Raw genomic sequence first — 21,081 nt, 5'->3', positions numbered from 1 at the left:
TAGGGGCATTTTCAAAATTGGCACTTGGAAGTCCTAATTGTCAGGATGTACATAAGAGTTGCCGTAGTGGGACAGACCAAAGGTCCAACAAGCCCAGTATCCTGTTCCCAACAGTGGTCAACCCAGGTCACAAGTACTTGGCAAGATCCCAAGGAGAAAAACAGATTTTATGCTGCTTATCCTAGGAATAAGCAGTGGATTTCCACAAGTCATCTTAATAATGACTTATGGACTCTTTTAGGAAATTATCCAAACCTTTTTTAAACCCTAAGCTAATTGCTTTCACTTCATTCTTTGGCAACAAATTCCCGAGTTTAATTACCCCATTAAAACAAAAATTACAAAGATGGAAAAGTTGGTTTCTGTAATTCAACCTAAGGTTCAAACTCTGCAGGTGATTAATGTATCATCTGTGAGAGGGAATTTGGGATTGCTTAATAAAATTGAAATGTTGAAGAAATCGAATCAGGATTAATAATTTATTTGGGGTTTTCCTTTTATTTATTTGATTTCCTTTGAGATTTTGTTACGGAAATATTTTTCTGAAATTCTACATCTTGAGAATTCTGATACTAACTTTTTTTTTTTAAATGTTTCTACATTCCCCAATATCCATTTGCCCCCACTGGCAAAGAGGAAAGAGGGTGTTTAACAAATGAGGCAGATATGGCATAATTAGATTGTAAGCTCTTTCAAGCAGGGACCGTCTAATGCGTGTTTAATGTACAGCATTGCGCACATTTGGTAGCGCTATAGAAATAATAAATAGTAGTAACATTAGTAGTAGATCAATTGACAGTCTTCCTTGAAGATTTTCAAGATGTAATTCCTATAAGGGCTACTTTGATTATGACTTTTATTTCTGAAAAAGATAAATTGTTAGTTCTAAAAGCATAGTTCTAGATTAAAAATTAGCATTTTTGTTGGCAGAAGATTCAGATATTTCCAGATGTGACTCACTCTACTCATGAGTGAAGGAAATTGATTCTTGTATTATAACAGAGGGTTTTGGCTCTTAGAGCAACTTTCTTGCTTCTCTTTCCTTGTAGGTATTTGATACACTATCAAGGAAAGCGATATATTTTCTTTGATGTATCTCATCTGGAAAACTTCTGGGAGACCAAGAAAAGGGAAATTAGTAGAAAGGGATCATTTAAAGTATACAGTACAAGGCTTTATGGTTAGAGATAGATTATATTTTCTGATCCTTGAATGTTTAACTGTTATTTATTTGGTGCTCCATTTACAAAGCCATGGTAGCAGCTACTGCAGTGGTAATTGTTAGGCCTCTTTTCCCTTGAAAAGAGAAGGCTGAGAGGGGTCATGATCGAAGCATTCAAGATAAAGACAGGTTGTTCACCCTTTCCAAGGTAGGGCGAATGAGAGGGCACTCTCTAAAGTTAAAAGGGATAGATTCCGTACAAACGTAAGGAAGTTCTTCTTCACCTAGAGAGTGGTAGAAAACTGGAAAGCTCTTATAGGGGAAAACACCCTCCAGGGATTCAAGACAAAGTTAGACAAGTTCCTGCTGAACCGGAACGTATGCAGGTAAGGCTAAACAGTTAGGGCACTGGTCTTTGACCTAAGGGCCACCGCGAGAGCGGACTGCTGGGCACGATGGACCACTGGTCTGACCCAGCAGTGGCAATACTTATGTTCTGACGCTCCAACACTCGTAGGGATTTAATGGGTGTTGGAGTGTTTGTCGTGCACAGCCGCTACCATGGCTTTTTTAAAAGGGGGTTTGGTTAATAAGACTCCTGTTGTCTCCCTATCAATATGGATTTTAGAACTAGTGATTAATCCATTTTTTTCTTATTGGTAATTACTTTGGGAAATTGTTCTTTGCTTGATTGTATTGCTAAATACATGTAAGTTCAAAATTAGAAATTAAAAAATTAAAAAAAAAATCAAATTGTTGCCGATTAGCATCAATAATTTTTGGCGCCCAAATATCAGTGTTAATTGACCCAAATTTGCATGTGCGATTTTGAACATCATATGTAGAATTAAGGGGGAAATGCCTTTATAAAATTGCCCTACATATAAAAATGTGTGGTGAGAAAGAAATGTGCACTTTTGTACACCTTGAGTGTTTGGAGGTAGATTTTGGGTGGAGCATAGCCAGAGTTACAGTTCATCCATAGTCTTTGTAATAAGTATGTATGTATGTATGTGTACATTTCCAAGCATGTGTAAATATATGTGGGTTAGTTTTACCTGAGATTTCTGTAAAATTTATACTAGAATTTTAAAAAGGTACAAGAGCACCTATGAATCTTTATAAAAATATACCCAAAATAAATATCCACTTTACTACCCATCTCTTAGTGGCAGAGCAAGACAGATGACAGCAAAGCTAGATGGGACAAAACAGCAGGCAGATATAAACCAACAGACTGGGTGGGTCCAAATGTTCTTTTTCTGTTGGTTTACAGAAATAGAGAAATAGAAAAATATCCATTTACATTTAGACCTATTTCTGCAGATACACTGCTCTCTGTATTACTTCAGGTCTCAACCTTGAATAGAGGTTAATTCCACCTCACTTTAAAATATATATTTGTTGGCCATTTAGGACAGAATTCTAGAAATGGCGTCTAAAAAATTGGCACCAAAAAATATTTTTCAGCGCTATCCTATACACGGCGCTCAAAGTTTAGAAACATTTAAAGAATGGCACTTAGCGCCAGGAACCTTGCTTATCTTTAGGTGTGGTGCCATTTACACCAACTGAAATGTGGCATAAATCCTCATGCCTAAATTAAGTCAAATCCCCATTATTCTATAATTATGCACGTGAATTCAAGGAACACCCTCGATCTGCTCATAACCTCCCATTTCCATGCCCCCTTTTTTTACTCACATGGATCCAATGCCTAAATTGACACATGTAATTTTTAATTAAAACCAATTAACAGCAATCATTGCTCGTTAAGATCCCAATTATCAGTGCTAATGGTCTCATTCAATTAAATTGTGCATGCAAATCAGATGTGCTCCCCAAATTTGAGAGCACAATTTTTAACGCTTTTTTAAAACTATAATTTAGGGGTTAGCAACTTTTCTGGATAAATATTATGCGTTGCCTATCTTGGCAAATTCGCACAGACCCAGTTCTGGCTGTATCAGTGGCTTGAAATGTTGACTCAAATGTTGTCAGAGAAGTGCTATAGGAGACAACAGAAGCAATAATACAGGACATATGGTTTATAGTTTGTTTATTTATAATCCACCTTTTTCAAGGCAATGTACAACAACACATCCATAATAGTACTTCACAGATATTTCAGACCTCTTAAAAAAAACAACCCCAAAACATAATACCTAGCTACATAATAGCATTGTCCATAAATCAAGACATAAATAGACATAAATAGACATAAATTAGCATGTTACCAGGGACAAGAAAAAGTATATTTAAGAATGTGAGAAATCTTATATACTACTCATATTGCATACATCCTAAAACATGGTAAGAAGTGATTCTGGAAGCAGAAGTAAGCAGATGGCAAAATAAGCCAGCGACTCCCCTGCTTTGAGACCAGCTGCAGTAATTCAGATCAATGAGCTCATGTTTTGTTAGCTGAGAAAGACACTCTTAAAAAAAAAATAGACTCTGCAGAAGGTCCCAAGGGCCACATTTTAAACAGTGAAAAATAAACCTTCTGGGTTATTTGAGCACCCAGAGTTTGCATATGGAGTGTTCCTTGATTGCCTCATGTTGCATCTTCTTTCCAGAGAAAATGGAAGCTGTTGACATCAGAAAAAAAATATCTTGTGACAAGATGGATTAATTAAGGGGATGACTATGAGTAAACTGGTTAAACAGATAGGGTTATACTAAGGTAATCAGGAGAATCTTCTCTTTTAACTCTGAGGTAGAGGCTCTGTCTTAGATCAATACATTCGGAGATTTAAATCATATTTCCAGCTGGAAAAAAATGCTCTGTGGTACTGAAAGCACATATTGATAATAGTACATTTAGGTTTCAGGCCAGTACTTTTTAAAAATAAGAAATAAAGAGAATGTCCAGACTAGAATCTAAAACATTATCTACTCCCCAAAATACTTAGACTCACTTCTAATGAGGTATCTAGCCTTATACCAAATTATTTTATGTCATTACCTCATTTAGGAGCTTAAGACTCTGTCATTAATATCCCAATAAGTTCTTAGGATCGTCAAAGCATTTCCAATGAATTTAAGTAAGAGAAAGAAGGCAAATTCAGCTGTGGTACCACTGATCAAGTGAAGTGCAGGTAGAATGTTGATGATAATGCATAAATGCTAATAATTATGATGGCACAAAGGAGACCAGAATTATAAACTGCATTGTTTTTTTGCTGAAAATATGACATGGCATGACTAAGATTTTCATTAATTGTATTACAGATTGTTTCATATGGATTGGATCACTACCAATAAAGGGGTAGTTTTATTAAAGCATTTTGAGGGGGTAACAAGAGTTTGATACACAGAAAGAGTCTTTTTTTATAATATTGCCCTGATGTAGGCATATAGGAGGTAAATCTATAAGAAGCTGTCTACATTTACATAACCAAAAAAGCAAACAAGATGCTAGCAATTATTAGAAAAGGCATGGTAAATAAGACTAGGAATGTCTCTATATTGCTCTATGGTGCAACCTCACCTTGAGTATTGTGTTCAATTCTGGTCACCGTATCTTAAAAAATTTACTCCCCCATCCCCTTTTATAAAACCATGCAAGAGGTTTTTAGCACTGGGCGGCATGCTAAATGCTCTGCACTGTTCCAATGCTCATAGAAACTTTATGACCGCCAGAACAGTGCAGAGCATTCAGTGTGCCGGTCGGCACAAAAAAATCTCTTGCGCGGTTTGGTAAAAGGGATGGGGGTGGGGATATAGTAGAACTAGAAAAGGTTCAAAGAAGAGCGACCAAGATGATAAAGGGGATGGAACGCCTCTCATACGAGGAAAGACTAAAAAGGTTAGGGCTCTTCAGCTTGGAAAAGAGACGGCTGGGGAGAGATATGATCAAAGTCTACAAAATCCTGAGTGGTGTAAAACGGATACAAGTCGATCGATTTTTTACACCATCAAAAATTACAAAGACTAGGGGACCCTCGAAGTTACAGGGAAATACTTTTTAAAACCAATAGAAGGAAATCTCTTTTTTTTTTTCACTCAGAGAATAGTTAGGCTCTGGAATGTGTTACCAGAGGATGTGGTAACAGTGGTTAACGTAGCTGGATTTAAAAAAGGTTTGGATAAGTTCCTGGAGGAAAAGTCCATGGTCTGCTATTGAGATAGACTGGGGGAACCTACTGCTTGCTTTGGGATCGGTAGCATGGAATGTTGCTACTATTTGGGTTTTTGCCAGGTACTTGTGACCTGGATTGGCTACTGTAGAAACAGGATACTGGGGAAGACCCAGTATGGCTATTCTCATGTTCTAAGTAAATGCCAGAATTCTAGTCATTTACATATACAGTATATTTGAACACAGAAAGCTCCTAAATAACGTAGGTACAAGCTGTTCTGTAAGCACACACATATCGTTGATAGAGTGTCTTCTTGTAGATATTTACATCAGTAGAATCTGAGCAGTTCTCACAGTATCATGCATAGATTATAGAATGCTATAGGTTACATGCATATCTTCCAAATTTAGGCACAGCTCTTTGGCTGATGTATGGGCTCATGCTGCAACACATCAATACTGTATATACCTAGTTATACTAATATTCTGTAAAGAAAAGTAGGTGTCTGCATTCCTTTATAGAATAGGTTCCAAATAGGTACCTTTTAAGTGTCTAAATATAGATGATCATAGGATCATATCAGTCAAGTGGTAAAAAAACTGTTTCTTCAAATTACGCATGAACCATCAGCTCTTAATATTCTTATTCACTCACTCATCATCAAAACTGGATTACTGTACTTCATTATTCAAACGCATTACTCAGAAACAATTAAGGCGACTTTAATTAATACAAAATACAACAATAAAAATCATAAAAATTCCAAGAAATATGATCATATAACGCCGCTCTTGAAAAATACTCATTGGTTACCAATCCCTTACCGCATTTCCTATAAAATTGCCCATCTATCATTTAAGATTTGTCAAAGTCACTTTCCTATCTTTTTAGACAGATTGTTAATTCCCCATTCCACTACCAGAGCACTTTGTTTGAGCACCCATAATCTCCTCTCAGTACCCTTATTAAAAATCATCAGCACTAGGTATAATGAGATCTTTTCAATCACCGCACCCCAGCTTTGGAACTCATTCCCAAATTATCTTAGAGAGGAATCCATACTGGAAAGATTTAAGAGTTCCGTGAAAATTTCTCTCTTCAAGGACGCATTTGAAACTTAAATCCACTATGCCTAATGTTGTCTAAACAACAGGTCAGTTAATCCTTCAATTTCTTCCATTTTCATAAGAAATTTTTCTAGTCACGTCCCCATCCTATCAATTTTTTCCTTTATTGTGAACTTTTCTTTATACGATTGTAGTTCTTCCCCTCTTTCCCCTTTGTTCCTGTTAGTTGTTGTCCAATGATTGTCTTGTTTGTATTTCTGCTTGTTTCGTACCCCTTATTTTTATTACTATGTACAGCACTTAGGAAATTTTTATAAGCATTTTTATCAAATTTTAAATAAAACTTGAAACTACCCTTATGAGGGTAATTCTATAAGATGATTTCTAGTTTTAGGAATGACCACTGCAAGAAATGTTGTTATTTTAGCTTTTCACACATATTAAGTGGTCACGTACAAGTGCAAATTACTCTTACTATATCGATCGTATAAATATGTGGGTCATTTGCATGGCATGTACATTTACTGTGGATATGTACATGGACTGATCTCGGGTTGAGTATGGGCAGTGTGAAGAAGTATATACATGTCTCCAGATATTCAGCTGGTGGCAATGTTTTATTACATGCTGGTCATCGCCTGCAAAGTTATCCCCAGGTATTCAGTGCCAGTCCATGTCTGGTCACTGGCATTGAATATCATGGGATAATTCTGGGCAGCCTGGCTGCTGAAGCATTTGCAGGCCCAATCAATAATCAGCCAGGGCCGCATTAGTGTTATGCAGGTTCCGGCTGAATATCAAGATGGGACATGCATTAGCTTTTTTTAAAAAAAACAAAAAAACACCCCCCCCTCCAAAAAAAAGAAAAAAACAAGAAGCCTCCCCAAGCTCACAACAGCATCCGCCCCTCTCCCCCAGCCCACAGCCTAAATTCACTCACTTATGCGGGTGATGGGGGGTGAAGTTAGCAAAATGCAAACAAGAAAGGGATTTGGGGGTACTGATTGACAGTACCCTTAAACCATCGGTACAATGTGCGGCGGCGGCAAAGAAAGCAAACAGGATGTTAGGCATAATTAAGAAGGGGATTACAAGTAGATCGGAAGAGGTCATAATGCCGCTTTACAGAACAATGGTCAGACCGCATTTAGAATACTGTGTTCAACACTGGTCTCCATACCTTAAGAAAGATATAACTCTGCTGGAGAGAGTGCAGAGGCGAGCCACGAAACTTGTCAAAGGGATGGAGCATTTGGATTACAAAGATCGACTCAGGAAACTGGGACTGTTTACCCTCGAGAAGAGAAGACTGAGGGGGGATATGATAGAGACTTTTAAAATATTAAAAGGATTTGATAAAATGGACCAAAAAACAGCATTACTAACATTTTCAAATGTGACACGGACTAGAGGTCATAGCCTGAAACTGAGTGGCAGTAGGTTCAGGACAAATGTCGGGAAGTTCTGTTTCACGCAGCGCGTGGTGGGTGCTTGGAATGCACTCCCCGGAGAGGTTGTGGAGGAGACTACTGTACTGGGATTCAAGCGCAAGTTGGATGCACACCTTCTTGCATATCATATTGAGGGATATGGTAATACTGGGTCTCCAAAAAGGAGTACTTAAATGGGCCGCCGCGGGTGCGGATCGCTGGACTAGATGGACCTCGGTCTGATCCGGCGAAGGCGTTTCTTATGTTCTTATGCCTCAGCTGACTATTGCTGGCACTCGCATAAACCCTGGCTCTTCCCCAGCACTACCTGCTAGCCACTGGGCCAGTCAGAGATGATATTCAGTGGTATTATCTGGTTTAGTGCTGCTGAATATCAGCAGTTGGGAGGCAACGGGTGATTTAAGTGGGCCAGAGCCTCTTTAGTCCACTTAAATCACTCTGAATATCAGCCCCATAGATAATAGAATGCTATAATGTTTGTGTATATAGTGAGTTACACTAACTACAGGGCTGGTATAAGTGATCACATCTTAAATATGATGGATGATCGATGCTGGTATACTCTTCCAGTGGAGATGATGAGGACAAAAAACAATGACAAAAAAATTAAAAGAAACACCAGGGGCTCCTTTTACGAAGCTGCGTTAGGGCATTAATGCGTGGAATAGCGCGCGCTACATTGCCGCGTGTGCTAGATGCTAATGCCAGCATTGAGCTGGCGTTAGTTCTAGCCTCGTAGCGTGCGGTAATATCCTGTGTGCGCTAAAAACGCTAGCGCACCTTAGTAAAAGCAGCCCCAATGTTTTCTATAACAAAAAAGGATGAAATGAAAACAAAAATTAAATGTCCTAGGATCGGCAGATGTGATGCTTAAATGGCAACTCCAATAATTGAGAAATAAGGCCAGTTCAGAGCAGTATTCTACAGTCTGTGTCTTGCAAATGTCAAAGACAAATCATGATCAAGTATGGGTATTTTATATCACATACATATCATATGCTATTTGTGCATCTCAGTGGGGGAGGGAAAGACATCTTAAGGTTGAATATTGTTATTAAAATGTCATTACAATGTTGGATTGCAGGTTTAATTGCCTGGATGGACCATGCAGGTGTTTATATTATTACTACTACTTATCATTTCTATAGAACTGCCAGACACATGCAGCGCTGTACATTAGTCAAACCTCGGTTTGCAAGTAGCCCGGTTTGCGAGTGTTTTGCAAGACGAGCAAAACATTCTCGCAAAATTTGTATCGCAAACCGAATGTTGACTCGATTTGCGAGCACCCCCCCCCCCCCCCGGAGAACCAGCATCGCTCCCCCCCACTCGCAAAGGCCCCCCTCTCAAACCGGCAAACCCCCCCCGCGTGAACTGGCACCCCCCGCCCGAACAACTGGAAACTTACCCCACCCCCCACCCCTGTCTGGTACCGGCACGCAGCCCACAGGACTTGCCGGTGCCTCTTGAAGAACTTCTTGCCTCTGCCGGGCCTTGAGCATGCATCTGGACATGCTCAAGGCCTTCTAATTCTCCCTCTCGCCGAGTTCTTCAAGCGGCACCGGCACGTCCTGTGGGCTGCATGCCGGTGCCATCCGGGGGGGTAAGTTTCCAGTTGTTTGAGCGGGGGGTGCTAGTTCACGAGTGGGGGGGGGAGGGAGGGGAGCAGCGCCGCTGGCCTGGTGGGGTGGGGGTGGGTGGGAAGTACGTATCAAGCGAGTTTCCATTATTTCCTATGGGAAACTCACTTTGATATACGAGTATTTTGGTTTACGTGCATGCTTCTGGAATGAAATATGCTTGTAAACCAAGGTTCCACTGTATTAACCATGTAAGAGACAGTCTTATCTGACTTCTTTTACTATTGGGTCCTTTTACTAAGCTGCACTAGGGCCCTCTTTTACTAAGGTGCGCTAACCGATTAGCGCACGCTAAACGCTAATACATGCATATTAGTCTATGGATGCGTTAGTATTTAGTGTGCGCTAATTCGATTAGCGTGCGGTAATTGGTACCTTAGTAAAAGAGGGGGTAGGTGTACCATGGGATGTACTCAGGAATTATGCAGTAACTTTCAATCTGTGTGCGTTAACTACCCCACCCCACCTCTTTTACGAGGTCACGTTAGGCTTTTTTATCACTAGCTGCGATGGTATTGGCTCCAACATTCATAGGAATTCTAAGATCCTCGGAGCTAACACCACCGTGGCCGCTGATAAAAAAAAAACCTAATAGGCTTTGTAAAAGGAGCCCTATGTACACTAAAATACTTTTCTTAATTTTTTTTTTTGAGAGGGCGTGTTAGAGGTGAAAAGTGGACATTCGCGTACTAACCATGTAGGCCTAAATTCTATTTATGGTTCCAGAAAAATCAGCATGGAATAAAAATGCGCTTAGTACTATTCTTTAAAACTGCGTCTAAATTTAGGCGCAGTTTATAGAATGTACACAGTGGTCATCCTCATGACTAAAATTTAGGTGTGACCATTTACGCCAGCTGAAACCTGGTGTAAATGCCCACACCTACTATAAATTCTGAGTGGATCTATAACACCGTGCATAATTTTTAGGAGCTCCCACAACTGTCCATCCTTACGCCCCCTTTTTAGATCTGCACATTAGAATGTATATGCACCACTTTAGAATATGCTTAGAAAATTGTGTGCATAAATTCTAATCAATGTAAATTAGTGCTGATAATTGCTTGTTAGTGGCCAATTATTGGCACCACTTGGCTTCTTAAAGAATTTACCTCCCCCTTTTATTAAGCCGCAGTAGAGGTTTCTATCATGGCCCGGAGCGCTAAATGCTTTGATGCTGCTCTGACGCTCATAGAATTCCAATGAGTGTTGGAGCATTTAGCGATCCAGGCCACGATAGAAACCTCTACCATGGCTTAGTAAAAGAGGGCCTAAGTTGTGCATACAATTTGGATATGCAGTCAAATTTGTGCACACTTTAGTTGCCATATAGAGAATCTAGTGGTTAGTGCATCTACATTATTGTGTATTAACTAGTTAACACATGAATAACGCAGGAGCCCTTACCACATACAAAATGGGTGGATGTAAGTGTTCCCACAGTAATATATAAAACTATCTGTCACTAATGACAATATTAGTGATGGCTGTGAATGCAAAAAATGGAAAACTGAAGATTTTATGGAAGTGTAAAAGTGGTCTTAGCATACGGGAAAGACCCAAATCACAGTTACCAGATGCTGTGGTCCACCTTGGGGGTTATTACCCAAGAAAAAGGATCTGGGTGTCCTTGTAGACAATATGATGAAACCTTCCACCCAATATGCAGCGGCAGCCATAAAAGCAAACAAGATGCTAGGAATTATTAAAACAAGGGATGGTTAACAAGACTTAGGAAGCCTATAAGCATTGGGAGCAGTGCGGGCCATTCAGCACGACTCACCGTGCTATAAACTACTAGTGCAGTTTAATAGAAAAAGGCCCTAAGAATCTTATAATGCCCCTGTATTGCTCCAAGGTGCCATCTCACCTGGAGTATTGCATTCAATTCTGGTCTCCTTATCTCAAGAAAAATATAGCGGCATTAGAAAAGGTTCAAAGAAGAGTGACCAAGATGATAAAAGGAGATGGAACTCCTCTCATATGAGGAAAGACTAAAAAGGTAATGGCTCTTCAGCTTGGAAAAGAGAGGGCTGAGGGGAGATATGTTTGAAGTCTACAAAATCCTGAGTGGAGTAGAATGGGTACAAGTGAATCGATTTTTCACTCCATCAAAAGTTACAAAGACTAGGGGACACTCAATGAAGTTACAGGGAAATACTTTTAAAACCAATAGGAGGAAATATTTTTTCACTCAGAGAATAGTTAAATGCTGGAACGCATTGCCAGAGGTTGTGGTAAGAGCGGATAGTCTGTTATTGAGAGAGCCACTGCTTGCCCTGGATCAGTAGCATGGAATGTTGCTACTCTTTGGGTTTTGGCTAGATCAGGGGTAGGCAATTCTGGTCCTCGAGAGCCAGAGCCAGGTCAGGTTTTCAGGATATCCACAATGAATATGTATGAGATGGATTTGCATGCACTGCCTCCTTGAGATGCAAATCTATCTCATGCATATTTATTGTGGATATCCTGAAAACCTTACCTTGCTCCGGCTCTCGAGGACCGGAATTGTCTATCCCTGGACTAGATACTAGTGACTTGGATTGGCCACCGTGAGAACGGAATACTGGGCTTGATGGACCTTTTATCTGACCCAGTAAGGCTATTCTTATGTTCTTATGTAAGAGTATGAACATAAGAACATAAGCATTGCCTCTGCCGGGTCAGACCAGGGATCCATTGTGCCCAGCAGTCCGCTCCTGCAGCAGCCCCCCAGGTCCATGACCTGTAAGTGATCCTTTACCTAAACCTTTTATTCCCTAATCATTTAATATCCTGTATAGTAACCCTCTATCTATACCCTTCAATCCCCTTCTCCCCAATCCTATTTTTAATGCTTCTTATGACAGTGGTCTTGTAGGTAGATTTATGGGTATAATAAAGTAGTGTTACATAAATATATCAAGCACACGTCTCGCATCTAAGATACCCCATAAACACCTTATCCAGGTTTGTTATCTTGCCAGTTTATACTAAGAATAGAGACCAGGGATATATGAAATATTTTATTATAGAAATAGAAAAATATAATTCACAAGCCAGCAGTAAATAATAACTAATTATTGTTAACAATGTCTCTGTACATACATATATCTCATTACATAATTATTACACAATAATCCCTAAGTAAATGAGTATCTATAAATTCTTACACACTAAGTAATTCCTTATAATAATAATTCCTGAATAGCAGCAATCTAAAAATATAGCTTATCACCACGGGACCTTAACTAACCTTGTCCCAAACAATAGAATTTTATTTACCCAGCTGAAAAGACAGATAATTCCTTATTCTCACACTTAGATCAGGCCTCAGCAAAATCGGGGAGAAGGAATCCGTTTCTTTCCTCCGCTTAGCAGATGTGGAAATTGGGTCTCCGTCTGGAAAAGGGGCGACTTCCCTTCCGCTTCCCCTTCTTCTCCTAACCCCCCTCCCCCCCGGCCTCCATCACTGATTGGTTCCTTCTCCTCCTCCTTCCCCCCCTCCCCCCTCCCTTCTTTTCGCTCCGGCTTCGGCCGATTTGGCCTCGCTCCTCCCTATATGGGATCGGAGCTTGTTCTTTCTGATTAAGAACAGTCCGTTAGCTACTAGAAAAGCTATAAATTAGGTCTGTAACAGTTTCCTTATGTGCTGGAATCCAGTATGAAGATTTCTCTTTTCTTCACTCTTTGGTAGAGCTAATCACAAGAGGTAACTTATCCGATTTTATTATTATAGAAGGTGTGCAGAGAAAACTATGTTAAGATGCAAGCTCCCTTACACCTCAGCATAGAATCATAATAATTAGGCACCTTCTCCTTAGCTCTCATCAGATGACCTCCCTCTGACCAATCCAGGAACAATACCAATTAGTAGTCTTTCACCAATTAGTAGCCATTCTGTATCTTCGTGTACCAGCCTTCCAGAGAGGTGCCTCAGTAGATAAGAGAGAGATACATACCGATCATGGAAGCTAATTCCTCCTACAACTTTCTCAGGAGCTGAGCTGGGCAGATATCTTTGACTGAAGAAACACAGAGTTCTTGTAAACAAGTCCAGAAAGCACCTGGCAGGCAGCAGGCAACAAAGATGGTTTCTTCTTTTCTCTTCTTGCAAAAGATGGTTCAGGCTTTGTGACATCATAGAGGCCTAACCCCAGGTGTGAGAAGAAGGAACAACCCCTATAGTCTCCACTGCAGCCCTTAAACAGTTGGCTGAAATGTTCTTCAAATTCTGCATATGTGTTAATTTCAATCTCTTATGTGTGTTACTATGATGTCTCATATTTGGAATTTTCTATTGTTGACAATCCAAAATAAGGTGAGTTTTAAAATATCCTTGAAGCATTGTAGAATAATTAATTAATTAATATTAATATTAATTCTTTAATGTTTAATATCCAGTCTGAAAAAGCAAGTCAAGGTCAAAATTAGTAGTATGTGTAAGTTTGAAATCTTTTGGTGGCCCTAAGAGCTTTCTTGTATTCACACTGCAGCCTTCACATGAAAAGGTTATAAGATGATGTGATTTTGAGCACTATGCTATTATTTTAGAGAGAAAAATTGGTGGTCCTTTTCTTTATAAAACAGGTTTGAAATAGATGTATTTTTGCCTCCTACAACTAGGCACCTAATTATACAATACTCTCTATTAGTCTGTATGCTCATAAGGCTTTCTAATCTGAGTACAGAAAATAGATCATGACAGTTGTGCATATTGAAAGGACAAGGAAAATAATCAGGGTGTCTACTATAAAATTATCCTTCTAATGACCACCGTGTTCTATTGAAAATTATTTCATCCTCTATTTAAAGAAAGGCTACAATAGGCAAGATCTACTGAATCATTAGGTTTTCAAGCATTAGTTTCAATTTTAATGTTTTCATTGTAATCACAATTATAACCATAATTATGATTAAACTTTTGATTAAAGGATTAAAATAGAAATAATTATTGGAAAATGCAATGCTTTCATTAACCACTTCATGTTCCTTTAATCCCGATGCAACTAGTTCATGAGGTCATCTATTTTAAAAGATACAATGAATGAAAAATGAATGCCAGTACATGTTTGTTTTTTTTAAATTTTAAACAAACCAATCTCATTTAAAAATGCATTCAATAAATGAAAGGAAATAGAGAAACATGCATTCATTATATGATACTTGAAGGCAAATATCAGAAAATACTTTTTTTTTCCAACTGCTTATCATAAACGACATTGGCTGCATGTGTTCAGCCATGGTCAGACCATTATCAACTACAAGGGGGAGGTGAAAGGTTCTCAGCCCAACCAACCAACTTCCTGTATCCTGAGTGTTATTTTGCCACTGTAGCTGAAAAGAGTGCTCTCTTATTTCGTTAAGTGCCAATTTGCAGAAACAAAATTCTCTGTTTTGACATTGTTTCAGATCATTTATTGAACCATTTCGAAGTCATTCTCTTCTTGGTTGGACTGAGAACATTTAAGCATCCCCTCGTATCACATTCAGTATAAGTATTATGTTTTTATTTGGTTTTCTAAAATGCCAGAAAATGAATGGAAACTCGTGTTGATCTCTTACCCATATGAAAGAACAGTACTAAATCACATTGGTGGACAGCATTGGCATCTTATTCTGTTGTGTCTGTTCTGTACACAAAGACTTTGGTTTTCAGCACTGTCAATCCGGAATCTTTCTAAAGTGGTAAAAATGCAACAGATAAGAAAGCAGATTATAGAATGAATCCTGACAGCTTTAAGACTTAAGAGAATGTTACTGAACAGTTAGTTAAGGATAATGTTTCATTTAGTAATTATCCTTTCAAATGTCTCAAAATCAAATCACTTGCAGTACTTAAATCTTGAACACAAAACTGCTACTGCTGCCTCTTGGAGTCCTTTTACTAAGCTGCAGTATAAAATAACCTTAGTACACCCTTATAAGGGTTTCTTCCCTTTGCGCCAAAGCCATTTTTAAAGTAGGCAGTAAAATGACTGATGCAGATGAGGAGAGAGCGTGCAGGGATGGAGCAGGGGCAGAGATGGGACAGGGATGGAGATAGATCCCGTGGGGACGGGAACAAATTTGTCCCTATGTCATTCTCTATCCTGAGCTCATTGGTTAGTATGCTAATTGATCAGCACAGGGTTACCCCCTTTCTGCCTCTCAGACATGCCTCTACAGTATATATATTTTGCGCAGTCAGCACGCGCCTGAGCTTATCCCACAATAAGCCATTTTAAGCCGCAGTAAGTGCATTGCTATCACTTATCGCAGCTTAGAAAAAAGACCCCTCTGTTTGCTGGGCATGTAAAACTAAATATAGGTGTGCAGGGGAAAATGCGGTTTTGTTTTAGTTTTGTGTATTGTTATGGATTTTTTTTTTTTATGGGTTTGTTTGTTTCAGAACAATGTTGTCAACTGTATGACTGTTTCACAACAGTCAGTTTTATTTTACAATGATATTTCAACATTTTACTCACCATTGTGAAATAAAGCACACTATTGCAAAATCAAGTGCACTCTTGACAACGCAAAAAAAAAAAGAACCAAAATTTCATTTTTTCCTGTCAGGTTAAAAATGACATGGAAAGCTGAGAAGCCCATTTTACTATCCCCTTCTTTTGCAAAGGTGCGCTAAACACATGCTAAATGCTAACGCATGCATGTTATCCTAAAACGCATAGTGTGCCTTTGTAAAAGAGGGCCTAAGCTGCAGTAAGCACTAACACATGCTTACTGCAGCTTAGGCCCTACCACCATTTGGCGTGCTCTGGTGTGTGAGCTTCCCATGTGCTAAGAAATTAGTTTTGATTTTTCAGCACTGGGGGCATGCTTGGGAGGCAGAGAATAGGTATGCCCAGCACTAATTGATTAGCACAGCTACCTCACCATGCATGTGTTTAGATGGGAGCCCTTACTGCCTAGAAAATAGGTGTGGCTAAGGGTTCCTACGCTAATGGCCACTTGCTAATTGGGAAATTAGTACATGACCATTAATTGAGGATATTGAAAATGTGGTTAATTTACAGCTGCGCTAAAAGTGGCCTCCGCACTCCGGAAACTCGCACAATCTACTTTTCGCATAGCTTAGTTAAAGGATCCCTCAGTCTGCAAAGCAAGTTGTGGCAGCTATATTCTCCACATTTAAATAAAACTGATATGTTGATTTACTGAGTCATTAGGATTTTCAAGCAATATTACTATTTTAATCATAATTATAATCACAATTATTATTAAAATGAAGGTTGTGATTAAAGTATTAATAAAGAATTCATTATCAGAAAGCTGAATGTTTCAGCAAATCAATATTTCATTTTTCTTTATATCTAAAGAATAATTAATGTTCTAACAACTCATCGAGTGTCCTTTTTTTATTTATTAGATTTTAAACATTTTCTGTGGTGCTACCTGAGACTACAGTGTGAATAAATACATTTCAGCAATACGGAACTGAAAAGGCTACCTCCTATAAAATGGATGCATAGGTTACTGAAGGACCCTGGTTTCATCAATTTTATAAATGTAAAAGTAATAAATGAACTGAAATCCTGAAATGAATTATATCCATTGTAAAGGAGATAGTCTTCCTAGTTCTATGAAATATTTTTATTTGAACTGTAGTCCCAGTTAGTGCCACAAACACATTTTAAAATCTAATAAATAAAAAGGGCACTCAACACATTGTTAGATTATTAAATATAGCACTACAAATACTAGTACATGCAAAACATAGAGATTATATAGATATAGACATCAATGTGTATGTGTGTGTGCTTCTGTGGGATGTATTTATCTGGAAATGTCCATATTGGATGCCATGGCCAAGTTAATGATCTCTAAAATTCTCACAGATGTGTGATAATGAATCTCTCGGTTTGAAAATGAAAATGCTGCAAGGGCCAGTTTAGTCACAGCTGACATTTGGAGACCAAACTCACACAGAAAATACTAAAACTGTATACGTTAAAAATAGGTGGACTCCCTTAAATTGTTAGTTTCATTCATATTGCTAAAATAATTTAAAATAACAGAAGTTAGAACTTAATTATATTAGCTGGTAATAATTATTTTATTAATATTTTTCTCTGAGGGATTTTCTTTCTGCTTAAGAGTACTTTGCAATTCTCGACAGTATGATGGATGCTACTTTCCTATGACAAGAATTTTAACAGCCTTTCCTCAGTGTTCAATGCATAGCCAATTATGTGCCTGAGCTAGTAACCTTGAATTTATGTTGCCATGGTAACAAACTGGTCATGCATTATGGATTATCATTGAAATTCTACACCCCTACCTAGCATAATGAGAGTTGGGGACTTAATCAAATCAGCCATTCTGTGTGACACAAAGTGAAGAACTAGCTCTCATTGTTCAGTGTCTAGAAAGGAAGCAGGCCTGATGGAGTGGCAGCTGCACTACTGCAGCCTGATAGATTGCCCTTATATAAATTTGTGAATGTATAGACAGATGGTTCTCAATGCCTAGAATTTCCAGCTTAGGAAGCAGCTGTTCGGATAACCTCTGCCGTCTCACCTTGTTGTCATGGAACATTGAACAGAGACTGAGAATGTGGACGGATACATTGACAACCTGACTGAATTTATCCCACATGGCATCCTTCTTTTATCATAAGATTGCAGAGCTAAGATGAAGGAAGGAAAGGAGGGGGCCAGGGGCGGTGATATATACAGGAAAAATAAGAAAAGGATGTAGTAGCTAGCAGTTAATCCATTTGAATCCTTTTCCAGTTGTATCTTGCCCAGCCCAAAATAATTCAATAAAATTATTAGCTTACACTAAATGTTTTTGTATCTCCCCCATAGTATAGATTTCTTAGTCATAATGCATCAATATATTCCTTTAGTGCTTATATAAAATACCAGCAAATTTTCTGTAGCTTTTAGCTTAAATATAGGTGAAACCATGTCTTTCTTGTGTCCTTTCTACTCAGTGAGACAAAAAAAAAATCAGCTTTTATTTTCATTAGGTCAAAGCTGAGCAGGTTGAATTGCCAACAACAAATACAGTAAACAGAAATAGCTCTATTATAGGCTTATTTATATAATGTCAAGAACTACTAAGGCAAAAGAATAGTTGTCAATGTACCTTGGACTAATGCTGCCTGATTCAGGAAAAAAAAATTTGATTCGATTCAGCCTATTGAATCAATTTTTCAATTTGATTCGATTTTTCTGCTCTATTGGGTGGTGGTTGTTTTTTGTTTTTTTTTCAAACATCCTTCTAGGTTTATTTTATAGCCTCTTCATCCACTCCTTCCCCTTTGCCCTCTCCTACCCATGCTAGCGCTGTGGTGTAAACAAAATAAACAAAAAAGACTTTTCTTCTCTCTGTTAAATCCTAGCTCACGTTTGCAGTCTAATATCAGCTCTGATAGGATACACATTTCAAATCTGACACATTGTAATCACAAAACAAAAAATAAAATTATTTTTTCTACCTTTTGTTGTCTGTCATTATTCAAATCATGTTGGTCCCAGGCTCTGAGACAAATGTCTTCTGATATCTTGCTTGCCAGGGTCTCTTGCCCATTTGTTGTTTTATTCTTTCTCCATGCTAACTATCCATCTTCCATCTCTATCCCCCCCTTCCATTTCCCTTCCCTGCCACAGAGGGCTGGCATCTTTCTTTTTTTTTCATCTCTATTCCCATAGCTGCAGTGATGGACCCCACCATTCCCAGATCCACATCTCTCCTTTTCTCAACTACTCTTTCATCCAGCATCTCCCCCTCTTTCCCCACCACTCCAGGGTCCACCACCTCTCCCTTTATCTTCCCAACTACCCTCCTATCCAGTATCTCTATCCCTCCCCTTTATACCATCCCTTGTGTCCAACTTCTCTCACTTTCTGTTCGTTCCCTCCCTAAATCCCATTGTCCACCATCTCTGTTTTTAGATCCATTATTTCTTCCATCCCTCCCCCATCACCCCTCTCCCTCCTTTCCTTTCCCCTCTGCATGATCTCCCCCAAGATCATCTCTCTCTCTCCCCCCAAGCCCATCTCCCCTCTCCCCCTCCACCATCCATTTCCCCCTCCACCAAGTTCATCTCTTCCTTCTGTCTTCTCCTCATCTCTCCCTCTCCAGTTCACCAACTCCCCAAGTCCTTTTCCCCCCTCCAACATCCATATTCTCCCCTCCAAAGTTCATCTCTCCCATCCATCTTCTCCCCATTTCTCCATCTCCAGTCCACCAACTTCCCCAAATCCATTTCCCCCCTCCACCATCCATCCCCCCCCTCCACCAAGTACATCTCTCCCATCCATCTTCTCCCCATCTCTCCCTCTCCAGTCCACCAACTCCCCCAAGTCCATTTCCCCTCTCCCCCATATACCTTTATTTTGATGTTAAAACTTGTTTCCGGTGGTGGTAGTGATTTAGCGATCCACAGAGTTCTCCTGCCACCACTCCTTGCATCTTCTCTCCACTGCGGCCTACCCTTACTGAAAACTTACTGTTTCCGCTTGGGTGGCCAAATGGAGAGAAGACACCCAGAGTAGCGGCAGGGTAGTGCTACTGCCGCTTATGCCTGGAATAGAAAGGTAGATGCGGCCAGGGAGGAGAGAGCCAGTCAACCAATATAAAAATCACCTTGCTGCTGCCGATCCGCACACAGAGGACCACTTGGCACTTCTCTTGCTGAAGTCCTTTCTTCTGATGTCACTTTTGATTTCACAAAACTGGAAGTTACATTAGATGGAAGGACTCTGGCAGTAGAGGGAAAGCTCAAATGGGTCTCTAGCAAGGGAGCAGACTTGAATTGGTGAGTTCCGTTTCTTAAAAAAAATGAATCGATTCACCTGAAGTGAATCAGTGAATTGGAAATCAGGCAGCACTACCTTGGACAACATTATGGACTACAGCATTACTATGATTTTTTTTTTTCATTTATATTTAAAAATAAATAACTAAGCTAAAAATGACTCCTGATTGGTTAACTCTCCTTTTACTAAGCCATAGTAGAGGTTTCTACCACAGTTTTGAGTGGTAAATGCTCTGACGCTGCTCCAACACTCATAGAATTCCTGAGCATCTAAGCATTCAGCACCCTGGGCTGTGTCAAAAACTTCTACTGTAACTAAATCACATGTTTGAAGCCAACTACTAATTTGCAGCAGCACTTAACCAGATAATGCATTGTGGGATGGAGTCGGTACATAACCAGTTAATTGCCAATATTCAGCACTTAATTGGCCAGGTTAACAGCTTAAATAGCACTGCAGTCCTATCCCCTCCCCCTTTATACACAGCCACAGTAGTGGCTGCTGCATGGCAAATGCTCTAGCACCCATTAAATCCCATGAGTGTCGGAACGATTCACGCAGCAGCAGTCACTACTGCAACTTTTTAAAAAGAGCCCTTTATGTGTTAGCCCATAACCAATTAAATGATAGATATCACATTCCCCTCACCCTTTTATGAAGCCATGTTAGGCTTTTTTTATCACCGGCTGCGATGGTGAAATCTGCGACGCTCATAGAATTCCTATGAGCCGCAACCAGTGATAAAAAAGCCTAACGCGGCTTCATAAAAGGGGGCCTTAATTAGCTATGCATTAGTCAGCTCTGCAAACTTAGAAATTCAATGTCAGTGCCTAGACATGGCCTGGCATTGAATTTCTGGGTTTCACACCAGTGGCAGTCCGCAAAATGCTACTGTTAGCTGAATATTGGGCCTGAAGACATAGTAGGA

General features: G+C 39.4%; 1 long non-coding RNA gene across 1 annotated transcript in view; it reads right to left on the bottom strand.

The window, feature by feature from the left end:
• Positions 1 to 3,204: 3,204 nt before the first annotated feature.
• LOC117358277 overlaps positions 3,205 to 21,081 on the bottom strand; it is a 94,689-nt gene continuing 76,812 nt past the window's right edge. Inside the window, exons 3-4 of the long non-coding RNA XR_004538987.1 lie at positions 14,950 to 15,064; positions 3,205 to 3,753 (exon numbers count right to left, since the gene is read on the bottom strand). This is a non-coding gene — a long non-coding RNA (uncharacterized LOC117358277). The remainder of the gene's footprint in view (positions 3,754 to 14,949; positions 15,065 to 21,081) is intronic.

This window comes from Geotrypetes seraphini, chromosome 3 (genome assembly GCF_902459505.1).
Source record: "Geotrypetes seraphini chromosome 3, aGeoSer1.1, whole genome shotgun sequence".
NCBI lineage: Eukaryota > Metazoa > Chordata > Amphibia > Gymnophiona > Dermophiidae > Geotrypetes > Geotrypetes seraphini.
Note: the sequence above shows the minus strand (reverse complement) of the source record. Positions and strands in the feature narration are given on the sequence as shown.